The sequence below is a fragment of the Panulirus ornatus genome, chromosome 3 (assembly GCF_036320965.1).
Source record: "Panulirus ornatus isolate Po-2019 chromosome 3, ASM3632096v1, whole genome shotgun sequence".
NCBI lineage: Eukaryota > Metazoa > Arthropoda > Malacostraca > Decapoda > Palinuridae > Panulirus > Panulirus ornatus.
The window spans coordinates 3852259-3878557 of record NC_092226.1 but is presented as its reverse complement, the minus strand read 5'-3'; the positions used below and the strand labels follow the sequence as shown (position 1 = coordinate 3878557).

Here is a 26299-nt window from a genome sequence, read left to right as displayed (position 1 = left end):
AGGGAGGTGAATGCAAGAGTTTTGGAAAGAGGGGCAAGTATGAAGTCTGTTGGGGATGAGAGAACTTGGGAAGTGAGTCAGTAGTTGTTCGCTGATGATACAGCGCTGGTGGCTGATTCATGTGAGAAACTGCAGAAGCTGGTGACTGAGTTTGGTAAAGTGTGTGAAAGAAGAAAGTTAAGAGTAAATGTGAATAAGAGCAAGGTTATTAGGTACAGTAGGGTTGAGGGTCAAGTCAATTGGGAGGTGAGTTTGAATGGAGAAAATCTGGAGGAAGTAAAGTGTTTTAGATATCTGGGAGTGGATCTGGCAGCGGATGGAACCATGGAAGCGGAAGTGGATCATAGAGTGAGGGAGGGGGCGAAAATTCTGGGAGCCTTGAAGAATGTGTGGAAGTCGAGAACATTATCTCGGAAAGCAAAAATGGGTATGTTTGAAGGAATAGTGGTCCCAACAATGTTGTATGGTTGCGAGGCGTGGGCTATGGATAGAGTGGTGCGCAGGAGGATGGATGTGCTGGAAATGAGATGTTTGAGGAAAATGTGTGGTGTGAGGTGGTTTGATCGAGTAAGTAATGTAAGGGTAAGAGAGATGTGTGGAAATAAAAAGAGCGTGGTTGAGAGAGCAGAAGAGGGTGTTTTGAAATGGTTTGGGCACATGGAGAGAATGAGTGAGGAAAGGTTGACCAAGAGGATAAATGTGTCGGAGGTGGAGGGAACGAGGAGAAGAGGGAGACCAAATTGGAGGTGGAAAGATGGAGTGAAAAAGATTTTGTGTGATCGGGGCCTGAACATGCAGGAGGGTGAAAGGAGGGCAAGGAATAGAGTGAATTGGAGCGATGTGGTATACCGGGGTTGACGTGCTGTCAGTGGATTGAATCAGGGCATGTGAAGCGTCTGGGGTAAACCATGGAAAGCTGTGTAGGTATGTATATTTGCGTGTGTGGACGTATGTATATGCATGTGTGTGGGGGTGGGTTGGGCCATTTCTTTCGTCTGTTTCCTTGCGCTACCTCGCAAACGCGGGAGACAGCGACAAAGCAAAAAAAAAAAAAAATATATATATATACATATATATATATATATATATATATATATATAGATAGATAGATAAATGGATACAAATACATGAAGCAGCAATCTCATTCACCATATAGGACTTCACTGACCTTTTAAGTTTAGAAGTGTGTGTGAACAGAGGAGGTTGAGTTTATGTAAACAAAATTTTCGTTAATAAGGTTGGTAAGGGAAAGAGGCACGTTGCTTTAAGTCTAAGTTTGAATGGAAAGAATCTGGAGGAAGTGGAGTCTTTTAATACCTGACCTGGGAGTGGAAAAGGCAGCACATGCAACCATAAGAGCTGAAGTGAGTCACAGAGTGGGTGAGGGAGCACAGGTCCTAAGTGCATCAGGGAACATTTGGGGAGCTCAATATCTACAAGGGTAAAAATGAGTATGTTTAATGATGCAGTAGTCCCAGAAGTGTTGCATGGATGTGAAGCATAGGCCTTAGATGAAAAATAATGGAAGATGGTGGATGTGTTGAAAATAAAATGTGTGGGGACAATATATGGTGCAAGGAAGATTGATCATATAAGAAATGATATGGTAGGGGAACGGCATAGCAGCAAGTTGAGTATGGGTAAGAGAGCTGAAGGAGTGTACAAAAAAAATCTGGATATATCTAGAGGGTGAAAGGAGGGCAAGGAATAGAGTGAATTGGAGTGGTGGTATACCGGGGTTGACGTGCTGTCAGTGGATTGAATCAAGGCATGTGAAGCGTCTGGGGTAAACCATGGAAAGCTGTGTAGGTATGTATATTTGCGTGTGTGGACGTATGTATATACATGTGTATGGGGGGGGGTTGGGCCATTTCTTTCGTCTGTTTCCTTGCGCTACCTCGCAAACGCAGGAGACAGCGACAAAGTATAATAAAAAAAATATAATCTAGAGGATGAACAAGAAGGCTGACTAAGAGGGTATACATGTCAAAATAGGAGGGACAAGGGAAAAGGGGAAACCAAAGAGTAGGTGAAGAGATGGAGTGGAAGAGGCTTTGATAGTTTGAGGCCCGAACATACAGGAGGGTGTAAAGACCAAAAGGCATATACCCAATTAGAATTATGTGGTATATAGGGGGAAACATGTCAATAGGCTGAACTGGGGTATATGAAGTGGTCAGGAGAAACCAAAGAAAGGTCTGTGGAACCTGACTGGATGGAGGACTCTGGTTTCAGTTCATTATACTAGACAACTAGAGAGTGGATGCAAGTGAATGATAGTTCTACAACACTAATGAAGGAAACAGCAAACAAGCACAAAAAATATCTAAATTTTTCATACATTTCTCTCACACTTATTTGACATTTCTTGTATAAGTAAATTAGTGTCAGTAGCAGACAAAAATAAGCCTCGTTTGCTCACATCCATTCTGCTGCTGTCATGTACAATGCGCCAGAACTACAGCCCCCAATCCACAACTAGGCCCCACAAACCTTCCTGTGATTTACCCTAGCTGTTTCACATGCTCTGGTTCAGTCCACTGACAGCACATCTCAACCTGTACAGCACATCACTCCAATTCATTATATCCCGTGTACACCTATCACCTCCCTACATGTACAGCCTCCAATCACTTAAAATCTTTTTCATTTCATCCTTCCATCTCCAAGTTGGTCTCCTCCCACTTGTCCCCTCCACTTCTGATGCATATCCACCATACATCCAAAACTTTTCAGCTCAACCTCTATTTCTCTCAACTATACTCATTCTATTACCAATGTCTCTTACCTTTTCAATAATTACTCAAGCAAATCACATCCCACCACATATTGGCATCAAACATTTCATCTCCAGTACATCCAACATTCTCATTTACAGCCCATACCTCACATCCAAAAAAACATTGCTGGGCTTAATACATCTTTAAACATACCCATTTTTGCCCTCCCACATTATAATCTCTAATCTCCACACATTTCTCAATTCTTCTATAACCTTCACCCCCTAACCACATCCTGTGAATCACTTCCACTTCTATGGTTCCATTAGTCACCATGTCCACTCCCAGGTATCTGAAACAATTCACTTCCTCCAGATGTTCTCCATATAAATGCACACCTCAACTAACCTGTCCCTCTGTCCTGCTAGACCAAACAATCTTGATTTTGTTCATATTTACTCTCAACCTCCTTTCACACACTTTTCCATACTCATCCACCAATTTCTGCAGTTTCTCACTCTAATCTGCCACCAGCGCTGTGTCGTAAGCAAACAAAAATTGACTCACTTCCCAGGCCCCCCACACCCTCTCCAGACTGCACACATGACCCTCTCCAAGACCCTTGCATTTACCTCCCTCACTACACTACCCATAAACAAATCAAATGACCATGTTGGCATTATACATCCTTACTGCAGGCCCACTTGGAACCACCCAACCTCCTCTTTACCTACACACACACACACACATACCTAACAATTTTGATGAAAACTTCTCACTCCTAGCAGCTTTCATCCCATATTATATATATTTATAAAACCTTCCACAAGGCATCTCTATTAACTTCATAAAATGCTTTCTCCAGATCCATAAACACAACATACAAATCAATGTTTCACTAAGTATTTCGTATACAAATTCTCTAAAGCAAACACGTGATCTACATATCCTGTACCACGCTTAAAATCAGACTGTTTCTCACAAGTCTGATGCTCTGTACATGTCTTCACCCTCTCAGTCACCACTCTCCCATACACCTTTCTAAGTACACTCAACAAACCTACACCCCTGTAGTTCAAACAATCACCTTTCCCCTCCTTGACTTGATACAATGGCACTATACATGCATTACACTAATCCTTAGGCATCTCACCATGATCCATGCATACAATGAAAATCATAACAAATCAACAATGTAGTTACCACCTTTCTTATGAAATTCAACTGCAATACCAGCCACTCCAGCAAACTTGTCAAATTTCATCTGATGCAAGACTCATCAAATTATACTCTTGAAGGCGGAGGGAGTGGATGTATTGCAGCTGCATCTATTAAGGAAAGGGGGTGATTTTGTTGTTGAATGATTAGTAAAGATATTCAATGTATGCATGGATCATGGTAAAGTGCCTGAGGATTGGAGGAATGTATGTATAGTGCCAATGTATAAAGGTAAGGGGATAAAGGTGAGTGTTCAAACTACAGAGCCATAAATTTCTTAAGTATACCTGGAAAATTGTATGGGAGGGTATTCATTGAGAGAGTGAAGGTATGTACAGAGCATCACACTGGGGAGGAGCAGTGTGGCTTCAAAAGTGGTACAGGATATGTGGATCAGGTGTTTGCTTTGAAGAATATGTGAAAAATACTTAGAAAAATAGATGAATTTGTATGAGGCATTTATGGATCTTAGGAAGGAATATGAAAGGCCTGATAGAGATGCTTTGTGGAGTGTCTTATGAATATATGTTGTGGGAGGTAAGCTGTTAGAAGAAAACTTTTTATCGAGGGTGTAAGGCATGTGTACGAGCAGGAAGAGTTGACAGTGACTGGTCTCAGTGAAGGTCAGTCTGCAGCAGGGGTGTGTGATGTCACTGTGTGTTTAATTTGTTTATGGATGGGGTGTGAAAGAGGTTAAAGCAAGAGTATTGGAGAAGGGTGCGAGTATGCAGTCTGTTAGGGATGAGAAGGCCTGGGAAGTGAGTCAGTTGATGTTCACTGATGATACAAGCACTGGTAGCAGACAAGCACTGGTGGCTGATTCGAGCACAAAACTGCAGAAGTTGACGATTGACTTTGTAAAAGCATGTGAAAGGAGAAAGTTGAAAGTAAATGTGAATAAAACCAAGGTTAATAGGTTAAGCAGGGTTGAAGGAAAAGATAATTGCAATGTAATTCTGAATAGAGAAAAACTGGAGAAGTGAATGGAACCATGAAAGTGCAAGTGAGTTATGGAGTGGGAGAAGGTCCAAAGGTTCTGGGATCAATGAAGAAGGAGGCAAAATTGAGTATTTTTGAAATAGCAGTAGTTCCAACAATATTATATGGTTGCAAGGCATGGGCTGTAGATACAACTGTGCGAGGGAAGGTGGATGTGTCAGAAATGAAATGTTTTAGGACAATATGGAGTGTGATGAGCCACAAGAAAAAAAAGACTAAGGCCAAGGAAGGGAATATGACATCCACAGCAGTGCTGACTCATGGCACTGCCATCATCATCAACTATTCACTCTCCCATCATTAACTTGATAGTACTACTCTGGTCTGTGGCTGCCTGCCACCTTCCACCAATGCTTGATAATCTAACTGCATCAAAATTACTGGTAACATCTGAGGCTTAAAATCAATAATGCTATGAAGCATAGGTAACATATCAAAATCCTAACACCCAACACAAGAATCCAACTCTAAATATAATTAATCATCAACAGTTCTGGAACCAGTAAAGAGCCACATTAACAGAACTCACCTCTTATAGGCGTGAATCAATCATGAAAGTGTATTTTTTGTAGCCTTTGACTATATACAGCTAACAATTTTTAGCTTATCTTAAGGCTGTTTCTTCCTATTGTTCAGTACCAAGGATTGTGTGTGACCTGATAATATGCTTCCATACACATTATTTTAAGAATACTGCAACAGAAAACAAGACTGAATATGTTCATAGCTATATCAAAGGAAGCTCAGAAATAACTTAATATTTCCCAGAGCACCTTCAACCACAAACAAAAGGTTGATCTAATATGCATATTACTGATCTCTTATCTAAAAATGCTCATTTGCATAATAATCGCCCATTGAAGTCTGATAGGATATAGTTAACAGTGCATTGTGAAAATAACAAAAAAGCACCCATGAAGTATAAGCAAAATTTGCAGCTCCTAACAACTGACCAAATATGACCAATGAGAACTGCTGTTTCACCTGTTACTTGTGAAGGTACTGTGGTTACAGGGTAAAGCATGCTGGAATACATAAAGATGATGAACTCCACAAATATCAACTTTACATTGCGAAAGTAAGTTCCTATCAACAAGAGAATAAGCATTTCAAAAAATCTCATTGGTTACTGTATTTAACACAATTCATTTTTAACATAGTAAACACAGTAAAGTAAAGGCTCTTTCCATCATCTTTACTATTCCTTCACATATCATGTAAACAGTAATCAGGATAATGATACAGATAAATTACGGAAACAACTAGTTTCTCTGAAGCTAACATTTCAATTGTAATGTTGCAGCTGTCTAATTCATGCACTGGTCATTGAATGTCAGAGATGTTTGGATATTTCTGATGTTAATACTTAAAAATGTACAGGCTTGTTGGGAATCATTCAAATGAACAACAATACAGCTCTTGCTGAGCACAATATGCTAACCAAGTTTGAAGCAAATCAGACAAACCTGCTGAGCGTTATTACAACACCAAACTGGCAGGAGGCACCAACTGTCGAAAACTGCAGGTGCAACCATGCCCCAGTGCAACAGCGAAGTAGCTGTTGCCAAGCTGCGAGCATCCACCAAGTGTGAAGGAGACAGGGCCTGTGGAGAGTTAGTGATGACACTGAATGTGCAGGTGGTACCACCAGTCAGAAACGACATGTGTATGAATGTCCCCAGATAACAAATACTTTGTTCTGGCCAAGCCCAAGGTATTCAACATGTATGAAGTTGAGGGGACAAACCTATGAAGAACTACTGTTAAAAACGGAATTTGCTAGTGGCACCACCTGTCAGAAAATAATGTAAGAGCAAGCTCCACTGACTTAGCAAGTAACAAACACTGAGAAGGAAGAATCCACGAAGTATAACTACAAAAAACTGTGATTAATTAGAAATAGGTCAACTCACTGAAAACCACAGGTGCATATAGAAATGTGATATCAGACTTGGGTCAAACACTCACCGGCTATGAAATTAAAAAGAGGAAGAAATGAAACAATATGAATCTCTATAGTCAATACAAAAAAAGAACAGAAGCAGTAGTAGCAGGAGGAGGAATATGAGTGGAAGCAAACAGCAGAGAAAGGAAAAGTTAAGGAGGAGGTTGTTGAAGGGGAAGAGGCATAGAAGGAAAAGGCAAAAGAAGGGAAAGTGGTGCTGGAGGATGAGGGGAATGAAACATGGAAATGGAGGGAGTGAGGAATATACCAAGAAAGAGTATGAAAGATGGGAATGCATTTGGAAGAGGAGGGAGAGGTGAATGTATCATGAAATGTCAAGAAACACAAGAATATACCATGGAAGAAGAGGAAGAGGAAAACAAATTATGGAAGAGGGGAATATATTGAGGAGGCAGAATAGGAGGAAAAGTGTCAAAAGATGAGAAAGATGAAGAAGAACAGGCATATTAAAAGAAAAGGGTATCAGAAACAAATGATCAGCGGGATGCACAGAAAGTGAGAACGGGATGAGGAAAGAACAAAGAGAGAGAGAGGGATGAAGGGAGAATGAGAGATAAAAACAGTGACAACAGAGAGGTAAAGGGGATGAAGAAGGAGTACATAACAATACGGGAGACTAAAAGGACATAGAATAAGAGGAAACAGGGGAAAATAATGGGATAGAAAAGATGAGTCATAGGAGAAATAGAAAAAAGCAGGAAAGCTTAATTAGACTACAGATTATGCTTAAAGAAAGGAGGAAAGTAAGAGGAAAGAAGTGGAAATAAGAGGAGAAAGGATCAAAATACCCCAAAAAAAGGTAAGAACGAAGTAATGAAAAATTAGAGTGGATGAGGAGAGCAAAGGAGAGGAAGGAGGAAGAAGAGGAGACATTATGCTTAGTGCTGGGTGCAAAAGAGTGAAGAGACATGCAGAGCAACAGACAGTGGAAGAGAGGAAAACACAGCACTAGTGGTGATGCAGTGGTAGTTGTAAAGGAGCAAAAGCAGTAAGATAGTAGCAGCTGCAGAATGGGGAAAACGTGAAGTACCATATGGGAGAGGAGCGAGAAGGATGTAAGAGAAGAAATGCACAGAGGGTGCTGAGAGTACATGGGAAAGGTACAACACAGGCCACTGGCTAATGTCTTAGTTATATGATTTTGGAGTTAAATCTAAGTCTCACTTTATACTAAATAGATAAAGTAAGGATGGAACACAAAGAAGGCTCTCCCTATCCACTATGGCAACAACAGCCAGCAGGAAAAGAAGAATGAATGAAATACCATGTACTGATGAAGTAAGCCTGCATGGAATTTAACTGGATAGAGTGAGGGGGTAACCCTACTTTAAAATCTTAAATGCACTATCCCATCCTCTGCAGCACTTCACTATAAACTAAGGGTTTGAATTAAGAAGAAGGACTTTATGGGTACATATTTTTTCCCCAAGCTCAGTCAGTAGATACATGAACTGCTGAAAAATTTGTGTAACCAGGTTTTAAAGGTTTTTATAGTCTTGGCATTTAATACATTTGATCATATCTTATTCCAGTATTCAACATATCAGTATGCAAAGAAATTTTTTCTCATCAGCATTACACATCTAAGCTTTAAAATTTCATTCCAATTGTCCAGGTAACTGTAATCTCTTGTACTTCAAATGGTTTATCAAGATTAATGATGTTGAAGTTATAAACATTTTGAAAATCTGTACAAGGTTATCATGAAATCTATTTTTCTGAATAGAAAATATATCTAAGCCTTTCTTCATACACCAGGTTCCTTAGGGACAGAATCAATGCTATCGCCTGCCTTAGTATTAGTTCTAGTTCTTTGTCTTTTGTGTTATATCTGAACCAAAACTGGACTACACACACAGTCAAGGTGTAGTCTCACTAAACCAATTAAAAAGGGTCAGCATTGCTTCTAGTATTTAAAGATGTTCCTTGACATGAAACTTACCATCCAGTTTCCTATTCACTTAGTTAAAAAAAATATTTAGTGCACTTCTGAGTGTCCCTAACGATAACGCCAAGGTCCTTTTCTTCATTTACCTTGGTTAGTTTCTAAATAGTTGGTCGTTGTTTTTTCACACTTGATTGCTGTTTTTTGCATTAGTGAGGTAATGCCATTAATAGACAAAGAAAGGCCACATTTACTCATAAACATTCTCCTGCTGTCATGAGCAATACACCAAAACCACAGTCCCCGATCCATGAACAGGAATAGCATAACTCTACAATTATCTGCATTCAATTTCATCTGGCATTTTTCTGACCATCCTCCCGGTTTTTTAATGTCTCTTGGAATTATTTCACAGTCCTGTCTATCAAAAGCTCTAAATCCTAGTTTTATCACCTGCAAATTTGAAGAGCTTACATCTGAGACCCAATTCTAGATCATTAACATGTTATGAGAAGAACAGGGCCATGGAATAACCCCTAAAGTATATTCCATGTCATTTTAAGCCAATTTGAGGCTTCACTATCTAAAATAACTTGTTGCTAGAATTCTGTTGGTGTGCCAATCACAAATCCATGCACAGTTTGTTTCTCATTCCATGTGATTCTGATTTACATAGCAAATCCCTTGTGTAGTACTTTAATGAATGATTTCTGAAGGTCAAGGTATACTGCACCAGAGGGTACTTTTGAGCTCTAATTTCAATGTAAAACACTGAAAAGTTACCAGACAAGATCCTTGTTGCAGAGGCCATGCTGGTTGCCTGATATATTTTGTGATCTAGAAATGTTAATCAGGAGGTAAGTCTAAATGGAGAAAAACTGGAGGAAGTGAAGTGTTTTAGATATCTGGGAGTGGACTTAGCAGCAGATAGAACCATGGAAGTAAAAATGAGCCACAGGGTGGGGGAGGGGGCGAAGGTTCTGGGAGCGTTGAAGAACGTGTGGAAGGCAAGAACATTATCTCAGAAAGTAAAAATGGGTATTTTTGAAGGAATAGTGGTTGCAACAATGTTATATGGTTGTGAAGCATGGTCTATAGATAAGGTTGCATGAAGGAGGATAGATGTGTTGGAAATTAAATGTTTGAGGACAATATGTGCGTGAGGTGATTTGATCGAGTAATTAATGAAAGAGTAAGAGAGAAGTGTAGTAATAAAAAGAGTGTAGTCAATAGAGCGGAGGAGAAAGTATGTTAAAATGGTTTGGACACATGGAGAGAAGGAATGAAGAAAGATTACGAGAGGTGTGTCAGAGGTGGAGGGAACAAGGAGAAGTGGGAGACCAAATTGGAGGTAGAAGAGTGGAGTGAAAAAGATTTTGAGCTATCGGGGCCTGAGCATAGAGGAGGGTGAAAGGCGTGCAAGGAATAGTGAAATGGAACGATGTGGTATACTGGGGTCAACATGCTGTCAATGGACTGAACCAGTGTATTTGAAGCATCTGGGGTAAACCATGAAAAGGTCTGTGGGGTCTGGATATGAAGGGAGCTATGGTTTCGGTGCATTACACATGACAGGTAGAGACTGAGTGAGCGAATGTGGCCTTTTTCTTTGTCTTTTTATGTTACTACCCCACTGTAGGGAGGGGGGAGCTATTTCCTGAGTGGCAAGGTAGCGACGAGAATGGATGAAGGCAACAAGTATGAACATGTACATGTGAATATAGGTACGTGTATGTGTATGATGTGTATGTATGTATATGTGCATGTAGGGGCGTATATATTTATTATTTTGCTTTGTCGCTGTCTCCCGCGTTTGCGAGGTAGCGCAAGGAAACAGACGAAAGAAATGGCCCAACCCACCCCATACACATGTACATACACACGTCCACACACGCAAATATACATACCTACACAGCTTTCCATGGTTTACCCCGGACGCTTCACATGCCTTGATTCAATCCACTGACAGCACGTCAACCCCTGTATACCACATCGCTCCAATTCACTCTATTCCTTGCCCTCCTTTCACCCTCCTGCATGTTCAGGCCCCGATCACACAAAATCCTTTTCACTCCATCTTTCCACCTCCAATTTGGTCTCCCTCTTCTCCTCGTTCCCTCCACCTCCGACACATATATCCTCTTGGTCAATCTTTCCTCACTCATTCTCTCCATGTGCCCAAACCATTTCAAAACACCCTCTTCTGCTCTCTCAACCACGCTCTTTTTATTTCCACACATCTCTCTTACCCTTACGTTACTTACTCGATCAAACCACCTCACACCACACATTGTCCTCAAACATCTCATTTCCAGCACATCCATCCTCCTGCGCACAACTCTATCCATAGCCCACGCCTCGCAACCATACAACATTGTTGGAACTACTATTCCTTCAAACATACCCATTTTTGCTTTCCGGGATAATGTTCTCGACTTCCACACATTTTTCAAGGCTCCCAAAATTTTCGCCCCCTCCCCCACCCTATGATCCACTTCCGCTTCCATGGTTCCATCCGCTGACAGATCCACTCCCAGATATCTAAAACACTTCACTTCCTCCAGTTTTTCACCATTCAAACTCACCTCCCAATTGACTTGACCCTCAACCCTACTGTACCTAATAACCTTGCTCTTATTCACATTTACTCTTAACTTTCTTCTTCCACACACTTTACCAAACTCCGTCACCAGCTTCTGCAGTTTCTCACATGAATCAGCCACCAGCGCTGTATCATCAGCGAACAACAACTGACTCACTTCCCAAGCTCTCTCATCCCCAACAGACTTCATACTTGCCCCTCTTTCCAAAACTCTTGCATTTACCTCCCTAACAACCCCATCCATAAACAAATTAAACAACCATGGAGACATCACACACCCCTGCCGCAAACCTACATTCACTGAGAACCAATCACTTTCCTCTCTTCCTACACGTACACATGCCTTACATCCTCGATAAAAACTTTTCACTGCTTCTAACAACTTGCCTCCCACACCATATATTCTTAATACCTTCCACAGAGCATCTCTATCAACTCTATCATATGCCTTCTCCAGATCCATAAATGCTACATACAAATCCATTTGCTTTTCTAAGTATTTCTCACATACATTCTTCAAAGCAAACACCTGATCCACACATCCTCTACCACTTCTGAAACCACACTGCTCTTCCCCAATCTGATGCTCTGTACATGCCTTCACCCTCTCAATCAATACCCTCCCATATAATTTACCAGGAATACTCAACAAACTTATACCTCTGTAATTTGAGCACTCACTCTTATCCCCTTTGCCTTTGTACAATGGCACTATGCACGCATTCCGCCAATCCTCAGGCACCTCACCATGAGTCATACATACATTAAATAACCTTACCAACCAGTCAACAATACAGTCACCCCCTTTTTTAATAAATTTCACTGCAATACCATCCAAACCTGCTGCCTTGCCGGCTTTCATCTTCCGCAAAGCTTTTACTACCTCTTCTCTGTTTACCAAATCATTTTCCCTAACCCTCTCACTTTGCACACCACCTCGACCCAAACACCCTATATCTGCCACTCTGTCATCAGACACATTCAACAAACCTTCAAAATACTCATTCCATCTCCTTCTCACATCACCACTACTTGTTATCACCTCCCCATTTACGCCCTTCACTGAAGTTCCCATTTGCTCCCTTGTCTTACGCACCCTATTTACCTCCTTCCAGAACATCTTTTTATTCTCCCTAAAATTTACTGATAGTCTCTCACCCCAACTCTCATTTGCCCTTTTTTTCACCTCTTGCACCTTTCTCTTGACCTCCTGTCTCTTTCTTTTATACTTCTCCCACTCAATTGCATATTTTCCCTGCAAAAATCGTCCAAATGCCTCTCTCTTCTCTTTCACTAATACTCTTACTTCTTCATCCCACCACTCACTACCCTTTCTAAACAGCCCACCTCCCACTCTTCTCATGCCACAAGCATCTTTTGCGCAATCCATCACTGATTCCCTAAATACATCCCATTCCTCCCCCACTCCCCTTACTTCCATTGTTCTCACCTTTTTCCATTCTGTACACAGTCTCTCCTGATACTTCTTCACACAGGTCTCCTTCCCAAGCTCACTTACTCTCACCACCTTCTTCACCCCAACATTCACTCTTCTTTTCTGAAAACCCATACTAATCTTCACCTTAGCCTCCACAAGATAATGATCAGACATCCCTCCAGTTGCACCTCTCAGCACATTGACATCCAAAAGTCTCTCTTTCGCACGCCTGTCCATTAACACGTAATCCAATAACGCTCTCTGGCCATCTCTCCTACTTACATAAGTATACTTATGTATATCTCGCTTTTTAAACCAGGTATTCCCAATCATCAGTCCTTTTTCAGCACATAAATCTACAAGCTCTTCACCATTTCCATTTACAACACTGAACACCCCATGCATACCAATTATTCCCTCAACTGCCACATTACTCACCTTTGCATTCAAATCACCCATCACTATAACCCGGTCTCGTGCCTCAAAACCGCTAACACACTCATTTAGCTGCTCCCAAAACACTTGCCTCTCATGATCCTTCTTCTCATGCCCAGGTGCATATGCACCAATAATCACCCACCTCTCTCCATCAACTTTCAATTTTACCCATATTAATCGAGAATTCACTTTCTTACATTCCATGACATACTCCCACAACTCCTGTTTCAGGAGTATATATATATATATATATATATATACACACACAGACATATACATATATACACATGTGCATAATTCATAGTCTGCCTTTATTTATTCCCATCGCCACCTCGCCATACATGGAATAACATCCCCCTCCCCCCTCATTTGTGCGAGGTAGTGCTAGGAAAAGACAACAAGGGCCACATTCATTCACAATCAGTCTCTAGCTGTCATGTAATAATGCCAGAAACCACAGCTCCCTTTCCACATCCAGGCCCCACAAAACTTTCCATGGTTTACCCCAGATGCTTCACATGCCCTGGTTCAATCCACTGACAGCATGTTGACCCCGGTATACCACATCGTTCCAATTCACTCTATTCCTTGCATGCCTTTCACCCTCCTGCATGTTCAGGCCCCAATCACTCAAAATCTTTTCAACTCTATCTTTCCATCTCCAATTTGGTCTTCCACTTCTCGTTCCCTCCACCTCTGACACATATATCCTCTTGGTCAATCTCATTCTCTCCTTGTGACCAAACCATTTCAAAACACCCTCTTCTGCTCTCTCAACCACACTCTTTTTATTACAACACATCTCTCTTACCCTTTCATTACTTACTCGATCAAACCACCTCAAACCACATATTGTCCATAAACATCTCATTTCCAGCACATCCACCCTCCTCCACACAACTCTATCTATAACCCACGCCTAACAACCATATAACATTGTTGGAACCACTATTCCTTCAAACATACCCATTTTTGCTTTCCAAGATAACGTTCTCAACTTCAACATATTTTTTAACACTCCCAGAACTTTCAACCGCTCCTCCACCCTATGATTCACTTTCGCTTCCATGGTTCCACCTGCTGCCAAATCCACTCCCAGATATCTAAAACACTTCACTTCCTCCAGTTTTTCTCCAATAAAACTTACCCCCCAATACTTTTGTCCCTCAACCCCACTGTACCTAATAACCTTGCTCTTATTCACATTTACTCTCAGCTTTCTTCTTTCACACACTTTACCAAACTCAGTCAACAGCTTCTGCAGTTTCTCACACGAATCAGCCACCAGCGCTGTATCATCAGCGAACAACAACTGACTCAGTTCCCAAGCTCTCTCATCCATAACAGACTGCATACTTGCCCCTCTTTCCAAAACTCTTGCATTCACCTCCCTAACAACCCCATCCACAAACAAATTAAACAACCATGGAAACATCACGCACCCCTACCACAAACCAACATTCACTGAGAACTAATCACTTTCCTCTCTTCCTACACGTGCACATGCCTTACACCCTTTATTCTTAATACTTCCACAGAGTATCTCTATCAACTCTATCATATACCTTCTCCAGATCCATAAATGCTACATACAAATCCATTTGCTTTTCTAAGTATTTCTCACATACATTTTTCAAAGCAAACACCTGATCCACACATCCTCTACCACTTCTGAAATCACAGTGCTCTTCCTCAATCTGATACTCTGTACATGCCTTCACCCTCTCAATCAATACCCTCCCATATAATTTCCCAGGAATACACAACAAACTTATATCTCTGTAATTTGAGCACTCACTCTTATCCCCTTTGCCTTTCCACAATGGCACTATGCAAGCATTCCACCAGACCTCAGGCACCTCACCATGAGTCATTATTTTTTTTCTTTTTTTTGCTTTGTCGCTGTCTCCCGCGTTTGCGAGGCAGCGCAAGGAAACAGACAAAAGAAATGGCCCAACCCACCCCCATACACATGTATATACATACGTCCACACACGCAAATATACATACCTACACAGCGTTCCATGGTTTACCCCAGACGCTTCACATGCCTTGATTCAATCCACTAACAGCACGTCAACCCCGGTATACCACATCGCTCCAATTCACTCTATTCCTTGCCCTCCTTTCACCCTCCCGCATGTTCAGGCCCCGATCACACAAAATCTTTTTCACTCCATCTTTCCACCTCCAATTTGGTCTCCCTCTTCTCCTCGTTCCCTCCACCTCCGACACATATATCCTCTTGGTCAATCTTTCCTCACTCATTCTCTCCATGTGCCCGAACCATTTCAAAACACCCTCTTCTGCTCTCTCAACCACGCTCTTTTTATTTCCACACATCTTTCTTACCCTTACGTTACTTACTCGATCAAACCACCTCAAACCACACATTGTCCTCAAACATCTCATTTCCAGCACATCCATCCTCCTGCGCACAACTCTATCCATAGCCCACGCCTCGCAACCATACAACATTGTTGGAACCACTATTCCTTCAAACATACCCATTTTTGCTTTCCGAGATAATGTTCTCGACTTCCACACATTCTTCAAGGCTCCCAGAATTTTCGCCCCCTCCCCCACCCTATGATCCACTTCCGCTTCCATGGTTCCATCCGCTGCCAGATCCACTCCCAGATATCTAAAACACTTCACTTCCTACAGTTTTTCTCCATTCAAACTCACCTCCCAATTGACTTGACCCTCAACCCTACTGTACCTAATAACCTTGCTCTTATTCACATTTACTCTTAACTTTCTTCTTTCACACACTTTACCAAACTCAGTCACCAGCTTCTGCAGTTTCTCACATGAATCCGCCACCAGCGCTGTATCATCAGCGAACAACAACTGACTCACTTCCCAAGCTCTCTCATCCCCAACAGACTTCATACTTGCCCCTCTTTCCAAAACTCTTGCATTCACCTCCCTAACCACCCCATCCATAAACAAATTAAACAACCATGGAGACATCACACACCCCTGCCGCAAACCTACATTCACTGAGAACCAATCACTTTCCTCTCTTCCTACACGTACACATGCCTTACATCCTCGATAAAAACTTTTCAATGCTTCTAACAACTTGCCTCCCACACCATATATTCTTAATACCTTCCACAGAGCATCTCTATCAACTCTATCATATGCCTTCTCCAGATCCATAAATGCTACATACAAATCCATTTGCTTTTCTAAGTATTTCTCATACATATATGAGTCATCTTTTTTTTTCTTTTCATACTATTCGCCATTTCCCGCATTAGCGAGGTAGCGTTAAGAACAGAAGACTGGGCCTTAGAGGGAATATCCTCACCTGGCCCCCTTCTCTGTTCCTTCTTTTGGAAAATTAAAAAAAAAAAAAAAAAAAACGAGAGGGGAGGATTTCCAGCCACCCGCTCCCTTATATATGAGTCATATATACATAGAGAAGAGGTAGTAAAAGCTTTGCAGAAGATGAAAGCCGGCAAGGCAGCAGGTTTGGATGGTATTGCAGTGGAATTTATTAAAAAAGGGGGTGACTGTATTGTTGATTGGTTGGTAAGGTTATTTTATGTATATATATATGAGTCATATATACATAAAATAACCTTACCAACCAATCAACAATACAGTCACCCCCTTTTTTAATAAATTCCACTGCAATACCATCCAAACCTGCTGCCTTGCCGGCTTTCATCTTCTGCAAAGCTTTTACTACCTCTTCTCTGTTTACCAGATCATTCTCCTTAACCCTCTCACTTTGCACACCACCTCGACCAAAACACCCTATATCTGCCACTCTATCATCAAACACATTCAACAAACCTTCAAAATATTCACTCCATCTCCTTCTCACCTCACAACTACTTGTTATCACCTCCCCATTAGCCCCCTTCACTGATGTTCCCATTTGTTCCCTTGTCTTACGCACTTTATTTACCTCCTTCCAAAATATTTTTTTTATCTATTTCATTTATTTTGCTTTGTCGCTGTCTCCCACATTAGCGGGGTATTATTTTCCCTAAAATTTAACGATACTCTCTCACCCCAACTCTCATTTGCCCTCTTTTTTGCCTCTTGCATCTTTCTCTTGACCTCCTGCCTCTTTCTTTTATACATCTCCCACTCATTTGCATTATTTCCCTGCAAAAATCGTCCAAATGCCTCTCTCATCTCTTTCACTAATAATCTTACTTCTTTATCCCACCACTCACTACCCTTCCTAATCTGCCCTCATCATTGCTTCCCTAAATACATCCTCATCCTCCCCCACTCCCCTTACGTCCTTTGTTCTCACCTTTTTCCATTCTGTACTCAGTCTCTCCTGGTACTTCCTTACACAAGTCTCCTTCCCAAGCTCACTTACTCTTGCCACTCTCTTCACCCCAACATTCTCTCTTCTTTTATGAAAACCTCTACAAATCTTCACCTTCGCCTCCACAAGATAATGATCAGACATCCCTCCAGTTGTACCTCTCAGCACATTAACATCCAAAAGTCTCTCTTTCACGTGCCTATCAATTAACATGTAATCCAACAACACTCTTTAGCCATCTCTCCTACTTACATACGTATACTTATGTATATCTCGCTTTATAAACCAGGTATTCCCAATCACCAGTCCTTTTTCAGCACATAAATCTACAAGCTCTTCACCATTACCATTTACAATACTGAACACCCCATGTGCACCAATTATTCCCTCAACTGCCACATTACTCACATTTGCATTCAAATCACCCATCACTATAACCCAGTCTCGTTCATCAAAACTACTAACACACTCATTCAGCTGCTCCCAAAACACTTGCCTCTCATGATCTTTCTTCTCATGCCCAAGTGCATATGCATCCACTTTCAATTTTACCCATATCAATCTAGAGTTTACTTTCTTACACTCTATCACATACTCCCATCACTCCTGTTTCAAGAGTAGTGCTACTCCTTCCCTTGCTTTTGTACTCTCATTAACCCCTGACTTTACTCCTGACTTTACTCCTAAGACATTACCAAACCACTCTTCCCTTTTACCCTTGAGCTTCGCTTCACTCAGAGCCAAAAGATCCAGATTCCTTTCCCCAAACATACTACCTATCTCTTCTTTTTTCTCATCTTGGTTACATCCACACACATTTAGACACCCCAATCTGAGCCTTTGAGGAGGATGAGCACTCCCTGCGTGACCCCTTCTTCTGTTTCCCCATTTAGAAAGTTAAAATACAAGGAGGGGAGGGTTTCTAGCCCCCGTTCCCGTCCCCTTTAGTCGCCTTCTACAACATGTAAGGAATGCGTGGGAAGTTTTCTACCTCGCTAACACGGGAGACAGCGACAAAGTAAAATATAAATATATATATATATTTATTATTTATATCATCAGCGAACAACAACTGACTCACTTCCCAAGCTCTCTCATCCCCAACAGACTTCATACTTGCCCCTCTTTCCAAAACTCTTGCATTTACCTCCCTAACAACCCCATCCATAAACAAATTAAACAACCATGGAGACATCACACACCCCTGCCGCAAACCTACATTCACTGAGAACCAATCACTTTCCTCTCTTCCTACACGTACACATGCCTTACATCCTCGATAAAAAACTTTTCACTGCTTCTAACAACTTTCCTCCCACACCATATATTCTTAATACCTTCCACAGAGCATCTCTATCAACTCTATCATATGCCTTCTCCAGATCCATAAATGCTACATACAAATCCATTTGCTTTTCTAAGTATTTCTCACATACATTCTTCAAAGCAAACACCTGATCCACACATCCTCTACCACTTCTGAAACCACACTGCTCTTCCCCAATCTGATGCTCTGTACATGCCTTCACCCTCTCAATCAATACCCTCCCATATAATTTACCAGGAATACTCAACAAACTTATACCTCTGTAATTTGAGCACTCACTCTTATCCCCTTTGCCTTTGTACAATGATGATGATACAGCTCTGGTGGCTGATTCATGTGAGAAACTGCAGAAGCTGGTGACTGAGTTTGGTAAAGTGTGTGAAAGAAGAAAGTTAAGAGTAAATGTGAATAAGAGCAAGGTTATTAGGTACAGTAGGGTTGAGGGTCAAGTCAATTGGGAGGTGAGTTTGAATGGAGAAAAACTGGAGGAAGTGAAGTGTTTTAGATATCTGGGAGTGGATCTGGCAGCGGATGGAACCATGGAAGCGGAAGTGGATCATAGGGTGGGGGAGGGGGCGAAAATTCTGGGGGCCTTGAAGAATGTGTGGAAATCGAGAACATTATCTCGGAAAGCAAAAATGGGTATGTTTGAAGGAATAGTGGTTCCAACAATGTTGTATGGTTGCGAGGCGTGGGCTATGGATAGAGTTGTGCGCAGGAGGATGGATGTGCTGGAAATGAGATGTTTGAGGACAATGTGTGGTGTGAGGTGGTTTGATCGAGTGAGTAACGTACGGGTAAGAGAGATGTGTGGAAATAAAAAGAGCGTGGTTGAGAAAGCAGAAGTGGTTTGGGCACATGGAGAGGATGAGTGAGGAAAGATTGACCAAGAGGATATATGTGTCAGAGGTGGAGGGAGCAAGGAGAAGAGGGAGACCAAATTGGAGGTGGAAAGATGGAGTGAAAAAGATTTTGTGTGATTGGGGCCTGAACATTCAGGAGGGTGAAAGGAGGGCAAAGGAATAGAGTGGATTGGAGCGATGTGGTATACCGGGGTTGACGTGCTGTCAGTGGATTGAATCAAGGCATGTGAAGCGTCTGGGGTAAACCATGGAAAGCTGTGTAGGTATGTATATTTGCGTGTGTGGACGTATGTATATACATGTGTATGGGGGGGGGTTGGGCCATTTCTTTCGTCTGTTTCCTTGCGCTACCTCGCAAACGCGGGAGACAGCGACAAAGTAAAAAAAAAAAAAAAAAAAAAAAAAATTATTTATATATTTTGCTTTGTCGCTGTCTCCTGCGTTTGCTAGGTAGCGCAAGGAAACAAGATGAAAGAAATGGCCCAACCCACCCCCATAAACATGTATATGCATACACGTCCACACACGCAAATACAATTACCCATACATCTCAATGTACACATATATATACACACGCAGACATATACATATATACACATGCACACAATTCACACTGTCTGCCTTTATTCATTCCCATCGCCACCTCGCCACACATGGAATACCATCCCCCTCCCCCCTCATGTGTGCGAGGTAGTGCTAGGAAAAGACAACAAGGGCCCCATTTGTTCACACTCAGTCTCTAGCTGTCATGTAATAATGCCCGAAACCACAGCTCCCTTTCCACATCCAGGCCCCACACAACTTTCCATGGTTTACCCCAGATGCTTCACATGCCCTGATTCAATCCACTGACAGCACGTCTACCCCGGTATACCACATTGATCCAATTCACTCTATTCCTTGCCCGCCTTTCACCCTCCTGCATGTTCAGGCCCCGATAACTCAAAATCTTTTTCACTCCATCTTTCCATCTCCAATCTGGTCTCCCACTTCTCCTCGTTCCCTCCAATTCCGACACATATATCCTCTTGGTCAATCTTTTCTCACTCATTCTCTCCATGTGCCCAAATCATTTCAAAACACCCTCTTCTGCTCTCTCAACCATGCTCTTTTTATTTCCACACATCTCTCTTACCCTTACATTACTTACTTGATCAAACCACCTCACAACACATATTGTCCTCAAACATCTCATTTCCAGCACATCCACCCTCCTGCGCACAACTCTATCCATAGCCCACGCCTCGCAACCATACAACAGTGTTGGAACCACTATTCCTTCAAACATAGCCATTTTTGCTTTTGGAGATAATGTTCTCGACTTCCACACATTCTTCAAGGCTCCCAGGATTTATAAATATATATAAATATATATAAATGGGTATGTTTGAAGGAATAGTGGTTCCAACAATGTTGTATGGTTGCGAGGCATGGGCTATGGATAGAGTTGTGCGCAGGAGGATGGATGTGCTGGAAATGAGATGTTTGAGGACAATGTGTGGTGTGAGGTGGTTTGATCGAGTGAGTAACGTAAGGGTAAGAGAGATGTGTGGAAATAAAAAGAGCGTGGTTGAGAGAGCAGAAGAGGGTGTTTTGAAGTGGTTTGGGCACATGGAGAGAATGAGTGAGGAAAGATTGACCAAGAGGATATATGTGTCGGAGGTGGAGGGAACGAGGAGAAGGGGGAGACCAAATTGGAGGTGGAAAGATGGAGTGAAAAAGATTTTGTGTGATCGGGGCCTGAACATGCAGGAGGGTGAAAGGAGGGCAAGGAATAGAGTGAATTGGAGCGATGTGGTATACCGGGGTTGACGTGCTGTCAGTGGATTGAATCAAGGCATGTGAAGCGTCTGGGGTAAACCATGGAAAGCTGTGTAGGTATGTATATTTGCGTGTGTGGACGTATGTATATACATGTGTATGGGGGGGGGGGTTGGGCCATTTCTTTCGTCTGTTTCCTTGCGCTACCTCGCAAACGCGGGAGACAGCGACAAAGTATAATAAAAAAAAATATATATATATATATATATATATATATATATATATATATATATATATATTTTTTTTTTTTCTATATATATATATATATATGAATGTGTTTGATGATAGAGTGGCAGATTTCTTTTAGTTTTAAACTATTCGCCATTTCCCGCGTTAGCGAGGTAGCGTTAAGAACAGAGGACTGGGCCTTTTTTGGAATATCCTCACCTGGCCCCCTCTGTTCCTTCTTTTGGAAAAAAAAAAAAAAAAAGTGAGAGGGTTAGCGAAAATGATTTGGTAAACAGAGAAGAGGTAGTAAAAGCTTTGCGGAAGATGAAAGCCAGCAAGGCAGCAGGTTTGGATGGCATTGCAGTGGAATTTATTAAAAAAGGGGGTGACTGTATTGTTGACTGGTTGGTAAGGTTATTTAATGTATGTATGACTCATGGTGAGGTGCCTGAGGATTGGCGGAATGCGTGCATAGTGCCATTGTACAAAGGCAAAGGGGATAAGAGTGAGTGCTCAAGTTACAGAGGTATAAGTTTGTTGAGTATTCCTGGTAAATTATATGGGAGGGTATTGATTGAGAGGGTGAAGGCATGTACAGAGCATCAGATTGGGGAAGAGCAGTGTGGTTTCAGAAGTGGTAGAGGATGTGTGGATCAGGTGTTTGCTTTGAAGAATGTATGTGAGAAATACTTAGAGAAACAAATGGATTTGTATGTAGCATTTATGGATCTGGAGAAGGCATATGATAGAGTTGATAGAGATGCTCTGTGGAAGGTATTAAGAATATACGGTGTGGGAGGAAAGTTGTTAGAAGCAGTGAAAAGTTTTTATCGAGGATGTAAGGCATGTGTACGGGTAGGAAGAGAGGAAAGTGATTGGTTCTCAGTGAATGTAGGTTTGCGGCAGGGGTGTGTGATGTCTCCATGGTTGTTTAATTTGTTTATGGATGGGGTTGTTAGGGACGTAAATGCAAGAGTTTTGGAAAGAGGGGCAAGTATGAAGTCTGTTGGGGATGAGAGAGCTTGGGAAGTGAGTCAGTTGTTGTTCGCTGATGATACAGCGCTGGTGGCTGATTCATGTGAGAAACTGCAGAAGCTGGTGACTGAGTTTGGTAAAGTGTGTGGAAGAAGAAAGTTAAGAGTAAATGTGAATAAGAGCAAGGTTATTAGGTACAGTAGGGTTGAGGGTCAAGTCAATTGGGAGGTAAGTTTGAATGGAGAAAAACTGGAGGAAGTGAAGTGTTTTAGATATCTGGGAGTGGATCTGGCAGCGGATGGAACCATGGAAGCGGAAGTGGATCATAGGGTGGGGGAGGGGGCGAAAATTCTGGGGGCCTTGAAGAATGTGTGGAAGTCGAGAACATTATCTCGGAAAGCAAAAATGGGTATGTTTGAAGGAATAGTGGTTCCAACAATGTTGTATGGTTGCGAGGCGTGGGCTATGGATAGAGTTGTGCACAGGAGGATGGATGTGCTGGAAATGAGATGTTTGAGGACAATGTGTGGTGTGAGGTGGTTTGATCGAGTGAGTAACGTAAGGGTAAGAGAGATGTGTGGAAATAAAAAGAGCGTGGTTGAGAGAGCAGAAGAGGGTGTTTTGAAGTGGTTTGGGCACATGGAGAGAATGAGTGAGGAAAGATTGACCAAGAGGATATATGTGTCGGAGGTGGAGGGAACGAGGAGAAGAGGGAGACCAAATTGGAGGTGGAAAGATGGAGTGAAAAAGATTTTGTGTGATCGGGGCCTGAACATGCAGGAGGGTGAAAGGAGGGCAAGGAATAGAGTGAATTGGAGCGATGTGGTATACCGGGGTTGACGTGCTGTCAGTGGATTGAATCAAGGCATGTGAAGCGTCTGGGGTAAACCATGGAAAGCTGTGTAGGTATGTATATTTGCGTGTGTGGACGTATGTATATACATGTGTATGGGGGGGGGGTTGGGCCATTTCTTTCGTCTGTTTCCTTGCGCTACCTCGCAAACGCGGGAGACAGCGACAAAGTATAATAAATATAATAATAAATAAATAAATAAATATATATATATATAGTATTTATTTTGCTTTGTCGCTGTCTCCCGCATAGCAAGGTAGTGCCAGGAAACAGACAAAAGAATCGCCCAACCCATCCATATACACATGTATATACATACAAGTCCACACACGCAAATATACATACCTATACGTCTCAATGTATACATATATATACACACACAGACATATACATATATACACATGTACATGATTCATACTGTCTGCCTTTATTCATTCCCATTGCCACCTCGCCACACATGGAATAACAACCTCCTCCCCCCTCATGTGTGCGAGGTAGCGCTAGGAAAAGATAGGTGTGTGTGTGTGTATATGAGTTGTTGGGCCATTCTTTGTCTATTTCCTTGTGCTACCTTGCTGATGCGGAAAATAGCAGTTAAGTATATTTATTCATTTATTATACTTTGTCGCTGTCTCCCGCATTAGCAAGGAAGAGTAAGGAAACAGACGATAGAGTGGCCCAACCCACCCACATACACAAGTATATACATACATGTTCACATACGCACATATACATACCTATACATTTCAACGAATACATATATATATATATATATATATATATATATATATATATATATATATATATATATATATATATATATATATTTTTTTTTTTTTCATACTATCCGCCATTTCCCGCGACAGCGAGGTAGCGTTAAGAACAGAGGACTGGGCCTTTGAGGAAATATCCTCACCTGGCCCTCTTCTCTGTTCCTTCTTTTGGAAAATCAAAAAAAAAGAAAAAAAAAAAAAACGAGAGGGGAGGATTTCCAGCCCCCCGCTCCCTTCCCTTTTAGTCGCCTTCTACGACACGCAGGGAATACGTGGGAAGTATTCTTTCTCCCCTATCCCCAGGGATATATATATATATATATATATATATATATATATATATATATATATATATATATACATACACAGACATATACATTTATACACATGTACATAATTCATATTTGCTGCCTTTATTCATTCACGTCGCCACCTCGCCACACATGAAATGACAATTCCCCTCCCCCAAACGCGTGTGAGGTAGTGCTAGGAAAAGACAACAAAGGCCACATTCATTCACACTCAGTCTCTAGTTGTCATGTATAATGCATCGAAACCACTGCTCCCTTTCCACATCCAGGCCCCACACAACTTTCCACGGCTTACCCCAGTTGCTTCACATGCCCTGATTCAATCCACTGACAGCACATCGACCCCAGTATACCACATCATTCCAATTTACTCTGTCCCTTGCACACCTTTCACCCTCCTGCATATTCAGGCCCCATTCACTCAAAATCATTTTCACTTTTTCACTCCATCCTTCCACCCCCAATCTGTCTCCCACTTCTCCTCGTTCCCTCCATCTTTGACACATATATCCTCTTGGTCAATCTTTCCTCACTCATTCTCTCCATGTGACCAAACCATTTCAAAACACCCTCTTCTGCTCTCTCAACCGCACTCTTTTTATTACCACACATCTTTCTTACCCTTTCATTACTTACTCGATTAAACCACCTCACACCACATAATGTCCTCAAACATCTCATTTCCAAGACATCCACCCTCCTCATAACAACCCTATCTACAGCCGACGCCTCGCAACCATATAATATTGTTGGAACCACTATTCCTTCAAACATACCCATTTTTACTTTCCGAGATAATGTCCTAGCCCTCCACATATTTTTCAATGCTCCCAGAACTTTTGCCCCCTCCCCCACCCTATGATTCACTTCCAAAGCTCCATCCGCTGCCAAATCCACTCTTAGATATCTAAATCACTTCACTTTCTCCATTTTTTCTCCATTCAAACTTACCTCCCAATTGACTTGACCATCAACCCTACTGTACCTAATAACCTTGCTCTTATTCACATTTACTCTCAGCTTTCTTCTTTCACACATTTTAACAAACTCAGTCAACAGCTTCTGCAGTTTCTCACACGAATCAGCCACCATTGCTTTATCATCAGCGAACAACAACTGACTCACTTCCCAAGCTCTCTTATCCACAACAGACTGCATACTTGCCCCTCTCTTGAAAACTTTTGCATTCACCTCCCTAACAACCCTAACCATAAACAAATTAAACAATCATGGAGACATCACACACCCCAACTGCAAACCAACATCCACTGAGAACCAATCACTTTCCTCTCTTCCTACACGTACACATGCCTTACATCCTAAATAAAAACTTTTCACTGCTTCTAACAACTTGCCTCCCACACCATATATTCTTAATACTTCCACAGAGTATCTCTATCAACTCTATCATATGCCTTCTCCAGATCCACAAATGCTACATACAAATCCATTTGTTTTTCTAAGTATTTCTCACATACATTCTTCAAAGCAAACACCTGATCCACACATCCTCTACCACTTCTGAAACCACAGTGCTCTTCCCCAATCTGATGCTCTGTACATGCCTTCACCCTCTCAATCAACACCCTCCCATACAATTTCCCAGGAATACTCAACAAACTTATACCTCTGTAATTTGCGC

At 41.7% G+C, this 26299-nt stretch overlaps 1 protein-coding gene across 5 annotated transcripts in view; it reads right to left on the bottom strand.

Annotated features, from left to right (window-relative positions):
* The window catches only part of LOC139760116 (terminal uridylyltransferase 7-like), a 303262-nt gene that overhangs the window by 264762 nt on the left and 12201 nt on the right, over positions 1 to 26299 (bottom strand). For 3 of the 5 annotated variants that reach the window (XM_071682971.1, XM_071683010.1, XM_071682982.1), the window contains exon 2: positions 6404 to 6541. The exons of the other annotated variants lie outside the window; for them this stretch is intronic. The gene's annotated coding sequence lies outside the window, so the exon portion shown is untranslated. The remainder of the gene's footprint in view (positions 1 to 6403; positions 6542 to 26299) is intronic. 5 annotated transcript variants of the gene reach the window in all.